The following is a 21,285-nucleotide window of genomic DNA, read 5'->3' as shown; positions in this document are numbered from 1 at the left end:
CATTAGACCCATTATAGATGTACAACACCCCTTTTGGTATGTACCTCACAAGACATCTACAATAACTGGAAAGGCCGCAGAAATACCTCACAAAGAGGATTACTGGCCTCAAACAGATGCCCTACGCAGACCGTCTCCAAAAACTCCAGCTTTACTCCGAGGCGATCTCTGCCTAACATACAAAGCTGTCAAACCCAGAGCTGTTGGACATGCTCCACTTAAAGAAATCCCAATCCCTCCGAGCTACATGCTCTAGGGACCTAAACCTTGTCACCACAATAAACAGAACATGCTGGAGGGATAGATTCCTGTCCCAGAGACTTGCCATACTCTGGAACAGACTACCTATGTCAAACAGAGATCCTCATTAGCACTCTTCAAAAAAAATCTTGAAGATTGGATGGGAAATAGGAAGTTCACTTCTGTGGCTCTACTTGACAGGGGCACAGGAAAATAATTTTCTTGAGTGGCGAAAGTCAGGGTATCTTTTTGATTAGGCTTGTATAGGCCCTAGGGCCAATAGCCTAGTACCTACCTATGAACCTTTGTTCCATAAAGGCCTCAACATTTCAAAAATTAGCATGACAAAACAGCTTCTTAAAAAATAAACACCACCAGCTAACTGGAACTACCTCCCCACAGAGCTTCATGCAATAACAATTTACTCCCAAAATTAAGGAAAAACTATGCACACATCCAAAAAATAAATACTCCTGCACCTCCCTTATTAATACGAGGTAGCATCTGCTGTTTCACTAAGTCCTGACATTAATGTTGATTTGCTAAAATATTTAACTTGTTAAAATGCTAACAAGCTACCCACTATGCTTGTGTATTATTAATCAATGCTAAAGATTTGTATATACATCTTTATGATTTAATATCCTCTGTCTTAAATTTTCCTGTCCTGAAGATTGCTCTACATACTTGTTAAATCATTACCATTTTGAATTAAAGTAGTCTATTCCTGAAAGAAATCTTTTACTCATTCGATGTTACTTCCTTTATCTCAGATGTACATTTTTACTTGTAATATTAATACTAATTACAAATGATGCATAAACATTATATGCTTACCATAACGACATATATGGGAAGAGGAGATTCATCCTCAGCAACCAGAATTACTAAAACTGTAGGCTTTCAGTGAGGCCATCATTAAAATTTTACCAAGCTATTAGCCTCTCCTCTTTACCAGTAATGCTCTTACTACTATTCTGCAAATTCCACGTGTGCTCTCAAAAGTAGAAGACTCTAAGAAACAAGATCACTAATGAAACTCCATAACATGTTTCTTATGATGGATAGGGATGACTGGCCATTATGACAAGAATGGGCCTACTCATCCAGATCTGTTGTTATAACAATGACATAATTTTCATATCTACCACGAGGAGGCTCATTTTTATCAAATACGTTCATAGGTATTTACTAGGCTAACTTCCACAAGGGCCTTTTTAAGCCTAGCCATGCATCCCAAACCTCTGACAAATTCTGATACCCTAGGTAAGTGTAAGCAGGGGGTTGTGAGATGAAACATTTGCAAGCAGGGGCCTGGTAGATGAACAATTTACAGGCTGCCTGTGTCCATCAGATACATGGGTGCCAAACCAGGAATTAATTTCCTGTTCCCCATCCAATTGCCCAAGTTACACTTGAACTGGGTCAGGGAGGAACTCTGCTTCACATGTATCAGGAACCTGTTCTAGAGAAGGGGTTAGTCTCTGGGATACATACCTTTCTCTCCAGTAGGTCCTATTTATATCACAGGCAAGGTTTAAGTCTTTAGAAAGGTTAATTCTGGTGCTGTTTATTCTGCAAATATGCAGGAGGGCTACCAGGTCCATCAGGGTGGGCTCTGACAATGCCTTGTATATGCCAGGTATAGATCTCCTCCCCACAGCCTGTACAAGACAGAATATAGGGATAGGGCCTTCAGTTGGTCTGCACAGGGCATGTTACTTATGCCCTGCATTCTTTCAGTGAGGAACCTATATGGATGGTCCATTTGTTGGATATACCTGGTTAAGTATGTACCAAAGGTGACATCAGACTCAATGATAGGTATGATGAATACCAAACACAGTGTAACAATGACTTCCTTGGATCTAGATGCCATGCCACTGTTTATACGTTGAACAGCATAGAATGATTTCCTCACTAATGTAGTCACTTGATGGTCAAAGGCTAAATCACTCTCTCTGTGTATCTCCAAGTCCCAGACTACTGGATCAACTCTTAGGGGTGTGTTGTCAACACAATAGTTACCATTGGTGGATGAGTTCCTGAAGGATACTTTTCTTAGGATCATAGGAGGTTACTAGGCTATTGCCCCTGAGACCCTTATAAGCCTAGCCAAGAGAGTAGCCCATGTTTAAACAAATTAGCACTCGATACCCCTGTCCAGTACAGACATGGGTGGAATCCCAGGGGTATATTTTCTGTTTTCCATCCAGTTATCCAGGATGCGCTTAAAAAGGGGTAAAGGGGTACTCTGATTGATGTGGAGAGGGAGTCTATTCTCCAAATGGGGGAGTTTCTGGGACACAAATCTGACCTGCCAACAAGTCTTGTTGATGTCAAAGACCAGGTTGAGGCCGCGTGTGCGGGTTACACAAGTGGAGCTTGACTTGCAGATATGCAGCAGTGCCATCAAGGTGGGGTCCATGATGCCAGACAGAGGTCACCTCTGAGGAGTCTGTATGAAACAGAGTAGAGGGATAGAGCTTTTAGCCTATCTGTGTATGGTAGATGTTTGGGGCCCTGGATTCTCCTGGTGAGGAACCTCTGTGGTCTCTCCAGCTGCGCATGTGTTTTGCGAGGTACATGCCAAAAGGGGCATTGTACTCAATAATGGGCCTTATAAGTGAAGAATACAGGGATGTTATGACCTCCTTGTCCCTGGATGAGATACCCTTACTTCTGACGTAGGCCATGTAGAAGGCTTTCCGTACAATGGAAGCAACATGGTGGTCAAAAGTCAGGTTGCTATCAATCTGGTTGCCCAAATCCCTCATAACTGATTCAGTGCTTAGGACATTATTATTAATGTGATAATTTGTGGAGGCATCACTCTCCCCAAAGGGGATGATGTTGCATTTTTTGGTATTCAGCTTGAGGCCATGTTTCTGGCACCAGCCATTTGTCTGAGTGAGACCCTCTTGGAGGGTGTCCAGATCACTAGAGGAATTGATGACAGCACCCAGCTTGCAGTCATCTGCGAACTTGGTCAGCCATAGCTTACTGGTTTTGGCCTGTACCCCAGAAAAGTATATCCCAAATAACAAAGGCCCCAAGACCGAACCCTGGGGTACTATTACAGGTCTACTGCCTGAAGTAGATTCCCCTATTTTGACTACGTGGGTTCTATCCATGAGCCAGTTTGCTACCCATCGGTTAACATATGGATTGATGCCTAGTTGAGGGAGTTTATCTATTATGCCCAAGTGGGGAATAGTGTCAAAGGCTTTGGCCAGGTCAAGATAGGCGGTGTGCACCGTCTTCTCCTTGTCCATAGCTTTGGTGACCGTCTCAAAGAAGTCAACCAAATTTAGCAGACATGACCTCCCCTTGACTAAGCCAAACTGTGTGGAATCAAGTGTTTGGAGGTTGCCAATATCCTTGTTAATGAGGACCATGATGATCCGTTCCATGGCCTTCCACATCAAGTTAGTTAGGCTGATGGGTCTATAATTTCCCAGATCTGTGGACACTCCACCTTTGTGTAAATGGGTGACAGTGGCTGTCCTCCACTCAGCTGGGACAAAACCAGTACTCATGCTTTGGTTGAATAGGGTGCCTAATAGTGCTGCAAGCTCCTGCCTGAGTTCACATAGGATGCAGGCTGGGATGTTATCAGGTCCCATGGAGGCTGTATTTTTTGCCTTTGAGAGAGCAGTGATGACCTGTTCCCGAGATAAAAGGGGAAGGGGGCAGGTACTGGGGATGTCCTGATTTACTGATGGGGGGACAGAGGGGTAAAGTTTTCACTGAATCTGTCAGCCAGCAAGTTTGCTATATCTATGGCATTTGTATATGTGGTGTCTTTGACCACCAGTTCTGAACAGATCTGGGTGCTTCCTTTGAGGTTGCGGACATATGTGAAGGCCTTATGATTGTCTCTAGTAGATGTGGCCAATTTGGACTCAAAGTTTGCTTTGGAGGATTTCACTAGTGCGGTTATTTGCTTGTTCAGGCTAAATCGACACTGCTTCCAATTGGGCACCTGCTCCTTCTTGGTCCTGGACAGCAATTTTTTTCCTTTTGTTAAAGAGTTTATTTATTGCAGAAGTCTACCAGACAAGGTTACTCTTCCTTGCGGAGGATGATTTAGTCCTGTTGGGTATTCCTGATTCCATGCATCTATATAAATGCTCGTATAGTCCTTTGGTGTAGTTTTGGATATTGGTGCCAGTTCCTACTGAGGGGGAGGGGGATGTGAAGCTGTTTATATCATCCCTCAGGAGGCTGTAATCAGCTTTAGTGATTAGGCATTTGTGTTCTGGCATGAGTAGTTCTTCCAGTCTATGTTTGGGAAGTTATTCATTCAGGATCAGGGTAAAGGGTTGAATCTTGATAGATCTGAACAGGTCCAAATAGGTGGATTGGGCATCTTGTGTCAGATTTGGGGGCCAGTAGCAAGCTATGATTTGAATAGGGGTCTTGTCAATGGTTAACTGCACCTGGAGGCTGTAATCAGCTTTGGAGAAGTTTTTGTGTCTGATCCTAGCTAGAGGGGGGTTGGGGGAGATGGTGACTTCGAAAGTGATTGCTTTGTGGTTGGATCTTACCAGTGAGGATGATACTTTAGGGATGCTGCAGTGGTTACTCATGTTAGTTAATACCAAGTAAAAGATATCATCACCCCTTGTGGGGGTATCGACTAGCTGTTCCAAGGCATTGGCATTGACAAAAATCAAGGAATTTCTAGACATTTGTGTTCTGGCATGAGTAGTTCATCCAGTCTATGTTTGGGAAGTTAGTCACCCAGGATCAGGGTAAAGGGTTGAATCTTGATAGATCTGAACAAGTCCAAATAGGTGGATTGGGCATCTTGAGTCAGATTTGGGGGCCGGTAGCAAGCGATGATTTGAATAGAGGTCTTGTCAATGGTTAACTGCACCTGGAGGCTGTAATCAACTTTGGAGAAGTTTTTGTGTCTGATCCTAGCTAGAGGGGAGTTGGGGGAGATGGTGACTTCGAAAGTGACTGCCTTATGGTCGGATCTTACCAGGGAGGATGATAGTTTAGGGATGCTGCAGTGGTTACTCATGTTGTTGTCCAAGATATTATCACCCCTTGTGGGGGTATTGACTAGCTGTTCCAAAGCATTTGCATTGACAAAATCAAGGAATTTCTGGGCATTTGTGTTCTGGCATGAGTAGTTCTTAGTCTATGTTTGGGAAGTTAAAGTCACCCTGGATAAGGGTAAAGGGTTGCATTTTGACAGATTTGAACAGGTCCAAATAGGTGGATTGGGCATCTTGAGTCAGATTTGGGGGCCAGTAGTAAGCTATGATTTGAATAGGGGTCTTGTCAATGGTTAACTGCACCTGGAGTGTCTCCTGTGCGTCATACTGTTTGACCAGCCTGGAGGTGTGTATGTCTTTAATGTATACTGAAACTCCACCACCTCTGGCTTTACTGCCCACAGTTTGGGGTCTAAATGCATGAAAGGATGAGTAACCAGGTAAGGCTGGGGTGCTCTCCACAGCTTTGAACCAGGTTTCTGTGATAGCACAGATGTCAGCATTTTCCAGGGTTAGGAATGCTTGCAATGAGTGCAGTTTCATGTTTAGATTCCTAACGTTTAGCAGTATGACCTTTAATTTGTGTTTTGTTGAAATTGTTATGTTGGTAGTTTTAACCTCATCACTTTTCCTACAAAAGGCACTATAGGGGAGGCAAGAGCCTTTGGCAGAAGCCTAAAGCCCAGGTGAGACAGATACAGGCCATCTCTGGCAAAGCGTCATGGTCTGTCAATCATATCTTCCCAGGCTGTCAGGTACTGGATCCCCCTGGAATGACACTAGAAACTAAGCCAATTGTTAAAGTCAATAATTTTCTGTTTGTATTGAGGCATCATTCTGGGTGACGGCAGGATGCTGCTTAAGGCTACAGACATACCAGCTTGGGACACAATCAGCGAGCTCAATCATGTCTCTCCATGTAGTCCAGAGAGGTACATCTCAAGTCATTCATGCCAACATGGACTATGACAGAGTCATAACAGTATCTGTTGTTGAGAGACTTGAGTGTGTGTGTGTGATATGGCAGATTCTAGCAGCTGACAGATAACTAACTGTGACTTTCTCCTTATCCAGCCTGGTGAGAGGCACATCTGTGGGTCTCACAATGGAGTCTCCTATGACTAATATGTTGGGTTTATGGTGAAGCCTTAGTGATTGTGAGGCATGGATGTGTGGACTATGCATAGTATGTGGTATTGAGGGTTGTGGAGATCGTGTGTGCTTTTGCTTCGGAGGTCTCCTTTGGGTATATTTATGTGGAGGACCTCTGGATATGTAGGTGTGTTTTGTGTAGGTGTGGGTGTGGGTGGTGTTTGAGATGTAGTGATTGTGTTGGCAACCTTTTCAGTGCCAAATATACTGGCTTGAGGGGGGATAGAGCTTGGACTCTAGGTTCCTAATATAACTGCATCTCTCACAAATTGTGTTCCTAGGTGGTAGTAGTAGATGGTTGTCTGTGCACATGAGACAGTTGCTACACTGTCTCAGGATGCCCATATCAACCTGACTGGCAGGAGAAACTGTAGGAAATTGTCCATCTATATTTGTCAGAATATGAGGGAGAAAGGCCAGGGAGGGCTAAGGGGTGGGCCTAAAGTCCAAGTGCTTAAACCAAAACTAAGAGCTTAGAATAACACTTAAGAATAACACTTAACAATTTAGACAGGCTATAAACAAGCAGTAATAAATGCAACAGAAAAGATGCAGTTGAACACTTTAGAAAACAGGCAGCAAGTAGCAGGAAAAAGTAACAGAGTAGTAGGAAGAAACACAAATTAGAAAAATATAAGCAACTGAATAAAGTTTTTTTTATTTTTTAGCATTTAGTTTTAGTCCATGACTCTGACACCATTTGTTTGCCTGTGCCAGCCCTTCCTGGAGAACATCTGTGTCTATGGGGGATGCAATGACAGCTCCTAATTTGCCATTATCTATAACTTAAGCCTGAAGCCATTGACAATGACCTTGACTTCAGAATAGTGAATGCCAGAAAGAAGCATCCCAGGACCGATCCCTGAGGGACTCCACTTGTGACTGGTCTCTTTGTAGAGGTGGATTCCCCAGTTCTATCTGGGTCCTCTCTGAGAGCCAGCTGGCTGTCCACCGGGTGTCAAAAGGGTATGTATCCAACCTCTTGAGTCTGCCAAAAATGCCTGAGTGGAGTACTGTGTCAAATGCCTTTGCCAAGTCAAGGTAGGCAGTGTGCACCATTTTGCCCTCATCCATTGCTTTGGTGACATTCTCAAAGAAGTCCAGGTTGAGTAGGCATGACCTGCCCTTGATGAAACCAAATTAGGTTGGGTCCAGTGTCTGGAGGTTCCTATGTCATCATCGATCATTTCCATGATAATTTTTCCATGGTTTTGCATAAGAGACTAGTGACACTTACAAGTCTGTAGCTTCCAGGGTCTGTAGATGGCTAACATTTGTGCAGAGGAATGACCGTTGCTATTCTCAATTCATGAGGCACAAAGCCTGTTTGGAGGCTACAGTTAAATGGCAATTCCAGACACCTGATAGGTCATGTTTCATCCTATTTAGAAGTCATCCTGGGAAATTGTCTGGATCCACAGATGCAGTGTTCTGGGCCTTAGAACATTAAGGACCTTTTTCCTAGTGATAGCCGGGGGAGTTATATCTGATGGTATTTCCAGGGGGAAGGTTGGAGCTGAAATTGTCAGCTGGTAGGTTTGCTATACCTTCTGGCTCAGTATAGGTGGCTCCATTAACACTGAGCTCTGCACACAACTGTGTATTGCCTTTGAGGCTGTGAACACAGCCAAAGAATGTCTTGTGGTTGTCCTTGGCCTGGGAGGCCAAATTCACCTCTCATTTGTCCACTGAGTTGTTTGTTTAGTTTAATGAGAGTGCTTTTATCCTGCTGGGTGCTGTACCTCTTAAATTTTGCTATAATTTTCTTTTTTCTGTTATACAGTCTACTGATGATATGACTCTACTAGGGTAGCTTGATTTTTAAGTTAGTACTTCTTCCTGGTGGATACTGCTGCCTCTTCCAGCTATTAATGTGCTTGTATAGGTTTCTGTGAACAGTTCTGCATAGGAAGCAGTATTTTCAGGGTTTGTGGGGGCTTGCAATTTTGTCAAGTTATCACTGAATAAAATAAAATAACAGAACACCATCCCAGGCTTATCTTTGTGGGCAGCTATCATGGGGAAGTACCGCTGATTACTGTGGCTTAGGAAAAGATTTGGACCTGTAGATTACATCCAGTGTATAATGTTTTGCAAATTAATTTACTAAAGCCCAAGTAGCAGCTGGACCAATATAATCCAGGGATGCATTTCTGGAAAAAGACTGAGATTGCTCTCATTAAATATGTTGTATGCACAGACACCACCACCTGTTATACTTTCTGCAGGAGAAAGTACAGTTGTGTAAAATCTTTGCATAACAATAGATATTCTTCTCTTCACTGTTGCAATATCCTGTACCTTAGGCATCTTCTGCCAAGGATAGCTCAATGTCCGGCCAGTATACCAAAGCCTTTAGATCTTGTATGCACTGTATGTCACATGTATACTCCCCATACAGGAAGTATGGCACATAGCCGATGTACAAACACTGTTACCCAGAACTGAATTGCCCCAGTGGAGAAAAGGCTATGCACATCCATACGGAGAAAATGCAGATGAAAAAGGGAGGATCCTTGACCAGGAGGGTAACCAAATCAAAACCTAAAAGAAAAAAAGGGGATGGAGAAAGGGACTAAATACTGCAACAGTGAAGAGAAGGACATCTACTGTTATGGCAAGATTTTACACAACTGTACTATGTACTTCTATATCACTGCTGCAGCATTCTGTACCTTAGGGAGAGTAAAAAAGTTCAAGAAAAGGAGTGGTTGGTGGAAAGCTAGGAAGAGCCCTCAACAAACCCATGCAGGATGGCCCTATCCAATTTATAATGCTTAGTAAAGGTATGCACTGAAGACCAAGTAGTAGCTTTAAGGAAGGACTGAATTGGCATCTAAACCCTTGAAGAAGGCAACAGAAGAGGCAACAGCCCTAGTGGAACGAGCTCTGACTGCAGTAGGCAGACACCTGCCATGAAAAGAATAACGAGAAGAAATGGCCTTAGAAATCCACAAAGAGATGCTTTGCTTAGACAAAGCCACCAAACCCAATGTCCTGGTAAGAAATGAAACAAAAAGCTGGTCAGACTTATGAATGGCATTGTTTTTATCTAAACAATACCTGAGCTGTCTGTGCAAATGCAAGGTATGCAAGACTCTCTCACTAGCAAACTGAGAAGGAAAAAGGAAGTTGTACTGCTTGATTTAAGATAACCCATTAACAACTGTGGGAGTAAAAGGAGGATTAGTATGATGAGACATTCTGTCTCTGTGAAAAACCAAAGGAGGAGGAATGGCCGTAAGGGCCTGAAGCTCAGAAACCCTCTGAGCAAAAGAGCGAGCAAGCAACAAGACAGTCTTCCAGGTACAGTGCTGCAGAGATGCTGTAACTGCAGGCTCAAAATGAACTGCTCTCATCTCCAGAATACTGACATGGAGTTTTGTCTCTGTATGAGACCTGGAGCTTTGGACTGGATTTTCCTCAGTGTCCCGCCAGCCCAGGAGGGAAATGTCCATCATCACTACTGCTACAGGGGGATCCCTCATGAAGGGAAGCCCTTCTGTCAATGATGGAAATGTTATGGAACAAAATAATGGTTTCTGCAAGTTGTAGTGATTTTTATCTTTGAATGAAGATGATTATTAGCCTGTGACCACTGCACTGCTAAAGTCCAATGAACTACTCTCATGTGATATCTCACTAAGTGAACGAAAAGAATGGTCAAAGCAATTACACCTAGCAACTGAAGTATTAGCCTGGCTGGGGGAGAATGATGTCTCATGAAAGTTGAAGTTGGCACTTGGATGGAAAGCACCTTGCAAGGAGGAAGACTGACTACTTGAGAAGCCATATTCAGGTGGCATCCAATGAATTCTACAGTTTGAGTTGGTGTGAGTTGGCTTTTTTCCATGTTGCTGGTAATACCCAATTTCTGAAACAACCAGAACAACAGGTAGTTGTTAGGAGGCAATCGTCCAAATATGGGGATACCTGGATCCCTAGCAGATGGAGTTATGCTGCTACTACTGCCATTATCTTGGCAAACACTTTGGGATTAACGGTGAGAGCAAAGGGCAGTGCCCTGAACTGATACTGATTGGTTCCCAGCCTGATAAACTGAGAAATCTCCTTGAATGCATCTCTATCGTTATGTGATAGTACGGATCCTTGAGATCTACTGAGCACACCCAAACATCCTTCCTCAAAACAGGCAAAATGGACTGAATTGTGACTATCCAAAATTGTATCGGTTTCATGAATTAATTTAAATGACTCAGGTCCAACATGGGTCTGAGGTCCTCTGTTTTCCTTTGAATTCAAAAGAACCTTGAACAGACTCCGGATCCTTGCTGGTCTTTGAGGAGTGCTTGGATGACTCGTTTAACTTTAAAATTTCTGCTGCTTCTAGTTCCTTCTGACTATGTGGAATATCAGGAACTGATCTCTTCCATTTTGGAGGATGGAAAATGGAATTATAGAGCCTCGGGAAATTATGTCTACCACCCATGAATCTGTTGTTACACTTTGACAGGCTAGAGGGTACAGAGACAATTGCCCCCTGACTGCCTCTAAAGTGCAGTAGTTGTGCAACCTCTCAGGGGTGAAAAAGGCTTTCTCAGAAAAGGGCTCTCTGAAACCCTGATTTTGCGGTCTGTTCCTTCCCCTGGGGTGATGTCCATTTTGATCTCCTCCTCCTCTGCCACAGGAAGGCCTATCACTAGAAGTCTTCTGGTAAGATCCCTGTGACTTCCTTTACCACATCTTTCCAGACCTCTGATTCCGTGAAAAGGTTTACTGAGGAACGGAGAAGTGGATTCCAACAACAGGGAAGGTCTTACCATCTTGCTGGCTTCTAGTCAGAGTTTCCTTGACCTCAGGACCAAAGAGGATCCATCATAAGGGGCATTAAAAAGGATGGCTTGAAACTTTCCACAAAGTCACAAACACCCATCCAAGTGTGCTGGTATACTGTAATGTCAGGGCCTGCTTCTCTCGTTGCGCCATCGGCTGCATTAGAAATCAGCCACATGGCCACTTTAGGAGAGGAGTGAAAGGTCAATAGCTAAAATTCAACTGTTTCCTGGATATCTGCTGGCAGAACCCCTGAGAGAGATTTGGATATCTCTTTAGTCAATCCCTTTGAAATCGAGTGACATGTGCTAAATAGTTTAGCGCTTACAGTACAAAAGGCTCCAAAGAATATGTCCATTTCCCAAAATGATCTACTACCTTTGACTCCTTGTTAAGAGGATGGACCAAAGTGCTCTCCCTCAAAAGTTCTTTCTTGGTTGCTTCAGCTTCCAGCACTGCATCCACAGGTGGGTGGGAGGATGGCAGAATGGTTAAGGTGTTTACCTTGCAGACACAAGGTGCAGGGTTTGATTCTCACAGGGGGTAACTGGCTAAGCTTAAAATGGCCTGCAAGGGCAATTAGCCTAGTATTAATCTATGTGCCTATGTATGACCCCTTGCTCCAATGCTTTCTGTCTGAAGATGCTGACAAGATTTTGGCGGGCTTCTTGGAAATGGCTTCCATCACATTAGGATCCTTCCATGCCCATTGTGCCATGAGGTCAACTAAGGGGTCAAAGGGAGGTACCACCCAGGATACTGATGGGCCAGAACCAAAGCCCTCACACAGACTATTCTGGAGAAGGATTTAAGGTGGACCATTTCCCACTTTTCTGTTTCATCAATTCAAGGATTTCACCAAAGATGACGTCTTCAGGCGGGGATTTGGGGGATCCTTCTTCATCAAATTCTGTGTCGTCAGTGACAGACTCTAGAGAGGAGTCAATGTGCTTCTCTTACACGTCTGCTTTCAGTGACCTTGCTCTGTGGGAGTGTCAGAGGGTTTCAAGTCAGACTGGAAGCTTATTAGATAAGCCTCCTGGGGTCCTGGTTCTGGCTGTCCTTGTCTAACAGAATGATGATGGACAGAAACAGAATCAGTGCGGAGTTCAGATAGCAAAGTTCTTTATGGTATTATCCCTCGGAATCGAGAGGACTCTCTTTAAAGTCTCACAAACCAATGATGCTATCAGTTCTGAAGGGATCCTCTCCAAAAGCCTTAGTAAAGACCCATTGGAACCAAGAGGCCTTAACTCCAAAGCAGATCTTGGGGCTGAGCTATCAAAAGCCAAGGCACCGAAAGGTAGGCATGGCTCAGAGAGTCTCAGTGCCAACCCCTCCCTCAGATATCCAGTGAGGAAGACACAGCTCCAAGAGTCTCCTGGCTCCAAACATGTTAGAATCAACAGAGGATGGGATCCGGTCAGGATTGAAGTGGAGAAAGTCATTGGCCCCAACACAGGTACCTCGGAACAGACTGATGCCGAGCCAACTGGATCCGATGGCTGGACTGGTGTTGAAGTGGATAAAGGAGAGTGGCTGGTACTGTAATTGGTATGTTAGGAAAATCCACCACACCTGTCCCATCTACCAATAATACTACAGATAATATAGCTACACAATTCAAGAAATATTTTACCAAAACTATCCTAGCCCTCTCTAGCCTCCAGTACCCCACCCCCTCCACAAACCCACCCAAATCATGTAATAATTCCCACGTTCCCCCCCTCTTCCCCATACCAACTACAACTAAAGCTAATGACTGCACCTTCACATTCCAACCAGTCTCTACTAACATCATAAAAAAATTGCTTCAAAAACTAAAACCTACAACCCTAGCCAAAGACAAACTCCCAGCTGAATTTCTAAAAATTGCTGCAGATGCAATAGCTTACCCTGTAACCATCCTCATCAATAGATCATTGTTTGAAAATACCATCCCTGAAATTTGGAAAATCTCCCATATTCTACCACTACACAAAGGGGGAAATTCAACAGAATTTACTCATTACCGACCTATAGCAACATTATCCCCTCTAACCAAAATCCTAGAATCATGGACTACTTACACACATACAAGCTTGTGTCTAATACCCATCACAGCTTTCGACCCTCACATAACACCACTACTGCTCTAATGTCTTTCTCTAATATAGTGAATCACCACATAAACAACAGGAAATGTATATCAGCCATCTTTCTGGATCTCTCAAAAGCCTTTGATATTGTCTGTCATAGTAAACTAATTCAAACTCTGAGTGCAATATCAGTCAATTCTCTATCTCTTGGTTTTAAAACTACTTATCTGGCTGACAACAGGTTGTCCAATGGCAGAATGAGCTCTCTCCACTCTTCCCAGTCACACTAGGTGTCCCCCAGGGCTCCATACTTGGGCCCCTATTATTCTCACTCTGTACCAACAATCTCCATACATCCTCTCTTCATGCCTCAATTATCCAATAAGCAGATGACTCTACTTTAATCTGTACTGCACCAACCCCACATGAGCTCCATATTATTACACAAGAATCCTTTCTATCAGTTGAAACATGGCTCACTAATGCCAAGCTAATTTTGAATCCTAACAAGATTAAACTTCTCCTGTTCCACCCAACTAGATTCCCTTCTTTGAACCCACCTCATTTCCACAAATAATACCACCTATTACCCACACCAAACTTTTTGGGGTTGAAATTAATTGTAACATGAAATTTGACATTCACATCTCTCAGACTATAAAAAAGTACATATGCCTCCCCAATTCTCACAAATATCAGAAAGTCTGAAATGGCAAAACTTGACTCTTGCTATAATAAAATAGCAAAATTTGCATCTGATGCTCCTTTCAGGTCCCATCATTGTTCAGCTCTGAAACAACTGAACTGGCTCAAACTTCCCAACCTCCTCCTGTAAAACCAACTCACTTTTGCACACAAGGTCTTGCACCAACCTGATAAAACCCCGGGTCTACAAAATCTAATACTTCCACTCTCACATAACAGGCCCCTTCCATCATGCAATAAAACTACTATTACAGACCACACAAGCTACCAAAACAGCTGGTGAATCACTTTTCTCTAACTACATAGCTAAAATATGGAACACACTACCCAACAATATAGTATCCCAGCTCTCCTTACCCCAGTTTAAACAAACGCTAAGAGCCTATCTAGTAAACTCATGGCTATGCTCCTGCTCTATACCAGGGTAATTCACCAAAACTATTGTATCTACTCAACTTTTCTCCCAGCCGCACTCGCAACCTAATAATCTCAGTAACAGATCTCCAGTCTCTTCCCTTCTCTTAGCAAACACTAACAATACTAATTTCCTTCTGGTCTTAACCTTTTATTGACTCAGGCTAATACTGTCAACCGTATTAAGGATTCAAATCAGAAATTATAACTGATGTATCCATTTAATTGTTTTATTTAACATCCAAGGCTCATTCGTAAAAAAAAAAATCTGAATGCTTGGATTTTGGAAAGTGGTCAAAAACTATGGATTTTTACTTTGTATTTGCCATTACGGTCTACTGTGTATTATTCATTGTTTCCCAACACCTATGGCTCTATTTTACAAGCCATCCAATCCTGTATTTTTTTATTATTGTCAAAACCTAAGGCATTTGTATTCTATAGTTTTACTAGTATTTGTATTCTATGCTTAGTAATGGGAGCTTTTAACCCCGGGCCTCCGCTGAAAAAGGACCTGTGTCCAATCGGACTTTCTCGGTTAACAAATGTAAGTAAATAAATAAATGCTCAAGGGTGATGGTACTGAGATAACTCCTAGCTGAGTCTGAGCAATAAGGAACTTCCTCATCACTCTGTCGACTTCCTGCTTTAAAAGACTCCTGTAGGACCAGGTGGAAGAAAGCAAACAGGAAGGTCTGGATGGTCTCCTGTCTTGTAAAATGGGCAAATGTAGCCTGGGACTTACCAGTTCCAGTGAGAACCAGGGCCAATTATTGGGCAAATGGATCCGAGTAGATGACAGATCTGATCGCTTGAAATCTTTGGATCGGGTCCTGGAATAGCAGTCAGATCTGGTGCCCTTTTCTTAGATTTTTCTGGATTGTCTATATCAATGTCTTAATTTTTCTTTTGTTTTTTACCCAAGTTTAAACTATTCTCTCTCTTTGCTTTTCCTCTCTTTGCTGGTCGGAGAAGCTGAAGTGGAGGGACTAAGCTCAGCAGGAAGACTTCCCTTAACTATAAGCTTTTCTTTCCTTTGCTGTAATCCCCTAGCATGAAGGAAGTGCAGGCTTGACATAGGGTTTCCAGATGTTCTGCCCCCAGGCAGTAAACACATTTCTGGTGAGGATCTTGTGGGGACAGTTTGTGCCTACACTTTGTGCATGTTTTAAATCTCATGTCTCTGACATGTTGGACTATATTTAACAATATGGAACTGTAACTACTAAAATTATCAACTTTCTTATGAAACAATCCTTAGTAAATTGCTACTACTCTACAGGGGTGAAGCAAGGAAAGAATATATTTACTTTTGATGAAGAATGAAGTTCAAAGGAGCCCTTGAAGAAGGGACCTAAATTTTCCATGGCAAATGAGATCTGAGGGGATTACATGAAGCACTGGGAATTGTGGATAGGGGAGGAGCCAAACCCCTGGAGCAAGATCTTACTAAACAGTGCCGAGGTTGGATCCCATCAGAACTGACAACTCACAGTTGAATCGGACAAAAGAGATAACATTGGATACCATTTTCAGCATAGACCCAAGAAGAAAAAAAAAAAGCTCAAAAAGTATTTAGACAGTTGTACACTGACATATAGTAAAATTCAAGATGACATTAATAAAAGCTCAAAGAACAGTATTTGTAGCAAAGGATATCTAATTACTGTAAAATTCAAGATTACCATACTAAATAAAAGGAGAAGACAACTTCAAAATACTAAGATAACAAAAAGCAATACTGGTGAATACTATAGCAATAACCCACGCCTGGGTGTGGGTAATGCTAAATTTACCCACGGTTGGCATGGTTTGGTCCCGAGAGCGAAGCCCGAGGGACCAAACAAAGCCAACCGTGGGTAAATTTAGCATTACCCACACCCAGAAGTGGGTTATTGCTATTATACCATGACATTATTTAAGAAAAGAAACTATTACTTTTCTTAAATAATGGCATAGTATAATGCCTGGTTGCTGCCCTTCCGCAGATGTCTGGCATCCGCGGCAGTTCTGATGTACTGCGCCTGCGAGTACATCAGAGTTGAGCAAAGCAACGGAGAAAGCAAGATCTCCGTTGCTTTTTTAGTGTTCGCTATGTTAAATGAGTTTAACATAGCGAGACAGTTTAAAATAAGCAACGGAGATGTCCGTTGCTTATTTTAAACTGTCTCGCTATGTTAAACTCATTTAACATAGCGAAACACTAAAAAAAAGCAACGGAGATCTTGCTTTCTCCGTTGCTTTTTTGTAAAACACTGTCTCGCTATGTTAAATGGGTTTAACATAGCGAGACAGCTTTAAAATAAGCAACGGAGATCTCCGTTGCTTATTTTAAAGCTGTCTCGCTATGTTAAACCCATTTAACATAGCGAGATAGTGTTTTAAAAAAACGAGTTATACTAATGGGAAAAAAGTCCGGCGACGGACCTTTTTCCATTAGTATAACTCGATTTACAACGGGCACGCTGGCCAATCAGCGTGCACGTTTTGGGGGGGTCATGGTATAATAGTGATACTTGGACTTAAACAGTGATAACAGAAAACACTACAGAAGATAAGTAGACTTATGGGAAGAGAGAGAGGGGGGTAGGCTAACCAGGTGGATAGTTGCAATGACACTGATGGGAGTCTTGACAGAGCAAAGTTAGTTTTGATTTGAAGTTTTGTAAGCTGATGAACTAAGAGAGGAAGGAATTTTATTCCAGAGTTGTGGCATGTGGTCTGTGAAGAGGGCACTCCCAAATGTGTTGCGAGTTTTGTGTGCAAGTTAGATATTTGTTTTTTTTACAGTGAAGGTCTCTAACGAATGACTACCACTGCAGTGAAGAATTTAGGGAGGGGCATTTATTTGGTGGATAAATAAGGATTTTGTGAGTTGCCTTTAACTATGAGAGTTTAAGGTAACTAGGCAGTCCTGTCCAGATGAGCTGTCTAATGACTTAGCAGGTTTAAGATCTACTGGGAATGCTTGCTGCAAACTTAGCTATTTTGTTGTAGTACTGTTCCAATCGAGCTAAATGGGTGGATTGTGAAGATGGGAGAAACAAAAAGAAAGCATAGTAATACATAAGCAGTTGTGATATATAACCTTTTACTGTTAGAGTTAAGCTCTATACATAAATTACAATTTCTAACGATTTTTGACAACTTTCTGAATATCAAGGTCAAATTACAAGTTTTCATCAATATTAACTCCAATCAATTTTGTGCATGATGAGGCACTGAAGCTGTATTTGTCATATGAAAAAGATTTCAGAGTGAAAAAATAGAAGTTATGTTCTTACAATAACGTTCCATGTTAGTTGTCTTCTCGCCTTCTTTCTTGCTGGATAGGTTCGGAGCCGACCTCGGCTCCGACTCGGCCACTCTAAAAGCTCGAGAGTTGGTTCCACCAGCTCGAGGCTCCCCTTATATCCCACAATGCTAGGCGGTAATACCTCAGATCTCGTTTGTAAGCTAGGCCCAGCCAAAAAGAAATCCAGAATACTGGAAATGGGAAACCCACCTCTATAAAATGACAGAAGGAAGGTGACCTAAAACCTGATCAAGGAATATATACATAGTATAGTATATACATATATACAATAGAGGTGGTAGGAAGAAAGGTCACAATCAAACTCCTCTAGGTCTGTCCAGGCTAGGGGGAAGGAGGGTGGGACACAAGAAAGAAGGCGAGAAGAAGACAACTAACATGGAACGTTATGGTAAGAACATAACTTCTATATGTTAAGTTGTCCATCTCGCCTTCATTCTTGCTGGATGGGACCGCGTCCCTAGCACCTTGTCCCGGGTGGCCTATCGGAACAGACTCTTGAGTACAGTGGAACCAAAGTTAGCTCTATGTCTAGAAGCTAAATCCAACTTATAATGAGAAATGAAAGTGTGAGGAGTAGTCTTGGAAAGCTATAGAAGTAGCCAAAGCTCTAGTTGAATGAGCCTTAGGTCTGTTAGGCAACTTCTGGTGTCTAATCTCATACACAAAGGAAATCAAGGATGTAAGCCATCTGGAGAGTGATACTTTCGAAACTGGAAGGCCCTTTCTGCCTTCTGCATAAGAGACAAACAATTGGTCAGCTTTTCTGGTCTGTTTGGTCCTATCCAAATAATACCTTAATTGTCGATGAACATCTAGCCAATGTAATTTTTGTTCAGACCTGTTAGAATAGTTAGGAAAAAACACAGGAAGGTCAATGTTTTGATTTAGATTTGCCGCAGAGGCTACTTTAGGTAAAAAGGATGGATTGGTCTGTAAGGATACCCTATCCTTATGAAACAAAAGATATGGTGATCGACTGCAGAGTGCATGAAGCTCTGAGACCCTTCTAGCTGAAGTAATGGCTACCAGAAAGAGTGTCTTTCAGGATAGCAATTTCATTGAACAGGAAGCTGCAGGTTCAAAAGGGGGAAGAATCAAAGATGTGAGAACTAAGTTAAGGTCCCAAGAAGGAGGAGGATTTCTTATAGGAGGCTTGAGAAGAAAAACTCCTTTCAAGAAGGCTTTGCAAAGCTTGTGAGACATGATGGCAGAATCCAAGATGCCCACATGAAAGTTAGATATGGCTGCCAATTGAACCTTAAGAGTAGAAGGAGACGAACCTGCGTGGAATAGTTCGGCTAAAAAATCAAGGACCGATTGAATGGGAGCAGTGAAAGGATCTATGTCCCTTCCATGAGCCCAAAAGGAGAAACGCTTCCACTTACTAAGATAAATCTTCCGAGTGGAGGATTTATGGGAAGCTATTAAAATATCTCGAACTGAGTGAGATACTAGCGGAAGCCTGGCTAGGGTTGGAATTGGAGGAACCAAGCAGTGAGGTTCAGGGAGGGAAGGGAGCGATGTAACTGACCCGACTGATGGGTCAAAAGATCTGGAACTAGGTCCAGATGCCAGGGTTGCTCCAACAGAAAATGGTGTAGAAAAGGAAACCAAACCTGTCGAGGCCAGTAAGGGGCAATGAGGATCAAGGAAGCTTTCTGAGCGATGGCTTTCTGTATCACCTGAGAAATTAGTGGGAAGGGAGGAAATGCGTACAGAAGTCCCCGGGGCCAAATGTGGACTAGAGCATCTCTGCTGGGATGGCCTGGTAGAGGAAAGAGGGTGAAATAATCTTTGCACTTGCTGTTTTTGGGGAGTAGCAAAAAGGTCGCAGCAAGGCTGGCCCCACTTCAGAAAAATTTCTTCCACTACTGAATTTTTCAGAGACCACTCGTGAGGCATGAGAATAGCTCTGCTCAATTTGTCCGCAATAACATTGGACTTCCCGGGGATGTGCGTTGCAATCAGAAACTGCTGAGAAGAAATTGCCCACTGCCACAGTCTGAGTGCCTCTCAACATAGGGGGTAGGATCTGGTTCCGCCTTGTTTGTTGATATACCACACTACAGACATGTTGTCCGTCTGTATTGCTATCGTTCCCACCGGAAGAGAGTCTTGAAGGGCTTGCAACGCTAAAAGCACTGCTCTCATCTCTAGAACATTTATATGCAAGTGGCGTTCGTGAGGTTGCCATATGCCCTGGACTGTCCTTCCCTGATAATGCCCCCCCCCCACCCAATCAGGGAAGCATCCGTCGTCAGAGTAGCAACCGGAGGGGGAGGGACAAAGGGTCTTCCTAAGAAGAGCTGTGGGGAAGAAATCCACCAAAGAAGATGATTCCTGCATGCTTGCGTTATCACAATGGTGTGGGACATCAGAAGTTGTTGGTATGACCATTGTGTGAAGAGCATCCATTGTAAGATTCTCATGTGAAATCTGGCTAATAGAAGTAGAGGGATAGCAGCTGCCATTATCCCAAGTACTTTCAGGACCAATCTGACTTTGATTTTGTTGCTGTGGAAAAGAAGAGAGACTAGTTTGTGTATGTCTGCTATCCTTTGATCTGTGAGTCTTGCTGACATGCTGACTGTGTCTAGATTTGCGCCTATGAAGGTAATAGCATGACAAGGCAACAAAACAGACTTTTCGCAATTTATTGAGATACCTAGCTTTCGAAAGATGCGAAAAGTGTAGTCTCTGGCAAGTAGCAGAAGATGCTTGGTGGGAGCTGTAAGGAGCCAGTCGTCTAGGTATGGAAACACCTGGAATCCTTGGCGTCTCAGATGAGAGGCAACCACTGCCATGCATTTGGTAAACACCCGGGGGGCTGTGGTGAGTCCAAAGGGCAGGGCCCTGAATTGAAAGTGACTGGTTCCCAGCCTGAAGCGGAGGAATCTCCTGGAGCGTCTGTTCATTTTTATGTGATAGTACGCATCCTGGAGGTCTATATAGCACATCCAGTCTTCCTTCCCCAGTAGGGGTAGGATGGATTGCAGCGTGACCATCTGAAACCTTGTTTTCTTGACAGACTTGTTCAAGATACTGAGATCCAAGATGGGCCTCCAGTCCCCTGTTTTCTTTGGAACCAAAAAGAATTTGGAGTAGATTCTGGATCCTTGCTGGTCTGCTGGAACTGGTTGAATGGCTCTTTTTGCAAGCAACTTTGATATTTCTAACGCTGCTTGTTCTGTTTGAGTGGGTGGAACATCTGGAAGGGACTTTTTTGATTGGGTTGGAGTGCGAAAGAATGGAATGGAATAGCCTTCGGAAATGATGGACTGTACCCACTTGTCTTGAGTTAGAGAACACCAGGCTTCTGGGTACAGTGATAGTCTTCCCCCGACTGCCTCCGAAGGTGGACAGCCGGGCAACACCTCAGGGATGCTGAAAGGGCTTATCGGAAAAGGTTTCTCGATTGGCCTGGTTCTGCGGACCCCCCCTGCCTCTAGGGCGGCGTCTACCATTATTGTTCCCCCCTCTGCCTCTAGAGGGGAACTGACTCTGTGCGTCAGGCAAAGCCCCTTGAGATTGCTTGCGGAACCACATTTTTCCACTTTTCTGGCCCTTGGGGTAAGGC

The 21,285-nt window shown here is 43.2% G+C and overlaps 1 protein-coding gene across 5 annotated transcripts in view; it reads right to left on the bottom strand.

Annotated features, from left to right (window-relative positions):
- Positions 1-21,285, bottom strand: part of PIAS2 (protein inhibitor of activated STAT 2) — a 3,576,601-nt gene that overhangs the window by 1,179,136 nt on the left and 2,376,180 nt on the right. The gene's annotated exons all lie outside the window — the stretch shown is intronic.

This window comes from Protopterus annectens, chromosome 1.part1 (assembly GCF_019279795.1).
Source record: "Protopterus annectens isolate FY-2018-M chromosome 1.part1, PAN1.0, whole genome shotgun sequence".
Taxonomy (NCBI): domain Eukaryota; kingdom Metazoa; phylum Chordata; order Ceratodontiformes; family Protopteridae; genus Protopterus; species Protopterus annectens.
This window is presented reverse-complemented; position numbering and strand designations above follow the sequence as displayed.